General features: G+C 29.3%; 1 long non-coding RNA gene across 1 annotated transcript; it reads left to right on the top strand.

Annotated features, from left to right (window-relative positions):
- Positions 1-554: 554 nt before the first annotated feature.
- LOC126892484 (uncharacterized) lies at positions 555-4,138 on the top strand. The gene is made up of 3 exons (XR_007700860.1): positions 555-1,821; positions 2,558-2,715; positions 3,958-4,138. It is a non-coding gene; the product is annotated as an uncharacterized LOC126892484 (long non-coding RNA).
- The last annotated feature ends 405 nt before the right edge of the window (positions 4,139-4,543 follow it).

The following is a 4,543-nucleotide window of genomic DNA, read 5'->3' on the forward strand; positions in this document are numbered from 1 at the left end:
CATGATAAGTTTGATCGCATGAGCACTAATATTGTATGTCCCAAAACATACTACAATATGTGTGTGCACTGTGTTAACGGACATAAAATATCTGTGCAAGTCGGTTTTTAGTACAAATGGGAAATACTATATTTTGGCAAGGCGGTTTAATCCATTTACAATCATTCTGGACTTACAATATAGGGCTGGATCCCGCGTATGAAAAAAAAGTTGATTAATAGCAAGCTGAAAATTTGTTAATAGCTTAAGGGTGTCTAGTCGGACAAACTTTGATATATGGGAAAACTGGAACAGGGGAAGTTTTAATTGTGGAACAGGTTAAAAATTTGGAACGGTCAGACCACGAAAACGGCACATTTATTTTGTCCGACAGAATAGATTTAAACTCTCTGAACAGAGATTAAACTCTCACGCAAAAATCAGACTGCCATTTTTCCCCAAATGGGCGTTTTAATGAGTGGAACATGTAGAATATGTCAAATGACAGGAATTATGACAGGTGATAAATAGCGGTCTGATTTTTGCATGAGAGTTTACACTCTGTTCGGAGCACAGACCATATATACTTATAGACGTTTCACGACCATGTTAATCTTTCGGATCGAATTAACGCCATCTCTTGATTGGAATGGGAACTAAATTGACAAATTTTAGTTACGTGGGAATTTCAACTTATAAATTTTGCGGGATTTTTGATGAAATTTCGCAGGAAATTAAAACAACAGAAAGACAATTCAATGTTTTATTCAATATTTTATTGAAAACTTCAAATATTCCAATTTGTTTTCAAAATGCTAAACACTACTGCCATGTGTCACGTGAAAGCACTGATTGTAATATTGAGTTGAATGAAAATTTTTGAAAAAATCTTGTAGGATGATTGTTTAGATAAATATTACCTTATAATCTTTTACAAACTTCCAAAAATATATAGGCCAGAAATGTTGATGACACACTTGTCTATTGGAATAAACTGTTTCAGGATCTATTATATTGTTTTTTTTAAATGTGGAGAAACACAACACACCCTAACAACACACAACATTCCAGGAATGTACTACCAAAGTTCTATCAATATTTGAATGTCCTGGACATTTAGGGAACATTCGGTGAACATCTGTTTAAATTATTCCTGGAATGTTACCATAAGACATTCTGTGAACATACTACCAATGTTCCTATATTTTAAGTTGCGAAATAATACATACATGTAACAGATACAACATTACTTATATAACATACCAGACAAACTAAGTGACACTTTAGGCCTACAGTGCAATAATATGTCAAATTTAAAGAGTTTCCCAAGTTCAATTAATACAATATTATAAACATACAAATGTAATAAAAATTATTGTTCGCGAATATTCAATTTGGAATGCGATTTTGTTCATAAAAAAAAATACTTATAACTTATGCAAAACCCAAGAGAGGCATTTATATTTATTTCTTTTGCGTTCATTTTCAAATTCGCCGTGCATATATTTTTGTGCATGGCGCTTGAGAGGGCATCACGTGACTAAAAACGACCAACCAACGACCTCGCTTCGGCCATCTTGGCATCTTCATCTTGGACACCTTGCTTTGCCGTGGGTGGATCGTTGTTTGGTATTATTTGTGCTTTTTAAGAATATTTTTTTAATTCGGATACTTTTATAATAGCTTTAATAGTATTATTAACATAGTGAATAAAATGGTGTCCTGTTTTTAACGCAGTTGGAGTAGCAGAAACAAATGTAGATAAAAAATCTGCAGGAATAACGTTTCAATTATGACAGAAGCTCCAAACAAATGACTGTGAATGAAAAGCCCTATTAAAAGGTTAGTATGCAAATATGTAAACGAAGCAAAACGAAGGCATGCCCTGTATTTCAGAAAATAAATTAATACTATTAATACCCTAATAATACTATTCATAAAAAATCTTTTAAGTAACCTAGATATAACAAAGTGAATAAAAGGCATAAATCAGAAGAATTATTATTTTATTTTATAATTTAATAATTGGTCATATCCATTTATTATTTTAATAATAATTGTGAATAAGCCACAAACTTCGCTTATTCCTAACTAAAATAGTAAATAGAGATAATAACAGTAGGATTTGTAAAACTAAAGTAATTCTTTTTGCGTTTTTGCTAATGTATGCCTTTATAAATAGGATGGTAGACCACACACTATAATATGCAGTACCAACTAATGAATACACAGAATATTATAGTCGATTTGCTAAACTCAGTCTCAGTACTACTGAGTCTCAGAGAAAACTGGCTAGTGATTTTAGTAAATAATTTTGCCAATTTGGTAAAATTGGCAAAAAAAAAAATAATAACTAAATAGTTAATAATTACTGTAATTTTGGCAAAATTGGCCAAAAACAAAAAAAATTACCTACTAAAATCACTAGCCAGTTGTGTCAGAGTTTGGGGAACCGACTATACTAATAAACAATTTCTAAGCTGTTTTATAATATTTTGTGAGTCCATTAATCATATTTTTTATTTAAAACTAAAATTTGTTAATAATGCTTAGTAATGCATATATTTTGTATTTTTAGCTTTCCAGAAGATCCTGCGAAGAAGACATGAAGTATAGATCAGATTTGTTAATAGAGGAGTATGTTCAAAACACTTTTTAGAAAAAGATATTGACAGAACTTCACTTTCATCTGTTCGTTTAAGAGACTGTGCTGTTCCAATAGCTTATGTCACACAGGTATATGCATTTTTTTCTTGGTTTTAACATCTTTAAACGCGAAATACGCAATAGCTTATCGAATTGATGCCATGTTATTTTTCTTTATTAAGGTCTTTGTTTATTATTGTGTATGTGTATTAACAACAGAAACATTTTTGGTTATTCTTTATTTTATTTTATATTTTGTCATCAAGTGTTCAGTCAATGTATGTAGTTTTCTTATGTACACCTTTATGGGTTTATACCTGGTGGATGTATATTTCAATAAATAAATAAATAAATAACCTAATTAATAATACAGTCTGTACAATATAGATACTGTTGTAATTCATTATCTACATCAGAGATCTAAGTTGACATTGTTGCCCAACTGCAAAAAATTTTTGAATTCATTTTAAGTCAAATATATCACATAATTATTGCGAAGTAGATTATACAACAAAACAGATTAATATTCAATGTAAATAAATAAAAACATCAGAAATAGAAAACAAGAATTAAGGTATAATCTTATGTTACAGTTATTAAGGTACCAAGGGTATTATAAGGATAATAACGCTTGAGGTCAATGGTGTTTTTAACAAGGGCCTGAGGGATATACGTTGACCGAAAGCGTTATTATTATAATACCTGTGGTGCCTTCAACGTTTAATGTCTGACTAAATTATTCTTTATATGCGAAAAATTTGAATGAATTTTGAATTGATTAGTTTTTAAATAAGTACATTTACCAGTAACAGTAGTAACATAATTGTGGTAACCATAGTTTTACTTAGGTTGATATTTGTCAACTTGACAGTATCTAAGTCGTTATTTAAATTTAATGCCCAAGGGCGTTATATCATACTTAACAGACTTCGAAATGTCATTATTTGTCAAATAATGTACCAGTAGGACATTAAAGTAAATAATAAAAACAATAAATATAATGAATACTAAATACTTATTTGTTTGTGAAAAATCTATTTCTTTGTGGCTTTTTTGTAATTAACTATTCTAATGAGGAAATAAGCCACAATTTACTTGAAAAAATAATTTTATTAAGGTTTCTACTTCCACGTCGGATGTCGTTGTCAAAATACAAAATGATCATTATTATTATTTTATTTATTAAATATTATTTATTATTTATTTAAATATTATTTAATATTTATTTTTTTATTATTATTATTTATGCGTATTATTACCTGTAAATAATATTTCTTCTGATTGTTAATTGTAAAGGATAGAAAAATTACCTTTTATTTTATTTTCTTTTAGAATCAGCTGAGAGAAGTGGTCTACAAAAAACCAGAAAGGAAACGGAATATGTGGCTACGAAAAGCAAAAGAAAGGTTTACAAAGCAAATGTGACACATTTTTTTATAATATTTAGGAATGTCAGTAAATTACATTAAAAAATGTATGTAAAGATTTTTTGCAATAAAAATGTTTATATTTATCAAGGATGTATTATTTGGTATGGCCACATATCGTCAGTGATGTGACAATACCTCCTATCTGTTTTTTTCAAGAGATTTGTAAGATAGACTAAAAACTTGTTTCGGCCACCTCCTGTTTTCATATATTTTTTGACTTGTTTTGCAGTAAATTCAACTATCTATTTACTACAAAAAAGTCAGAATACGTACGAAAACAGAAAGTGACCTTAAAAAATGTTTTTCGTCTCCTGCAAACCTCATGAAAAAACATATAGGAGGTATTGTCACATTACTGACGATATATTTCAGTGAATGTCTAAAAAATATACTGTGAATGTTCAAAGAACGTTCGTAGACATTCATGGAATGTTCTAACAAGACATTCAGTCTAAAAATATACTGTGAATGTCCAAAGAACATTCATG

Source organism: Diabrotica virgifera, chromosome 9 (genome assembly GCF_917563875.1).
Source record: "Diabrotica virgifera virgifera chromosome 9, PGI_DIABVI_V3a".
Taxonomy (NCBI): Eukaryota; Metazoa; Arthropoda; class Insecta; order Coleoptera; family Chrysomelidae; genus Diabrotica; species Diabrotica virgifera.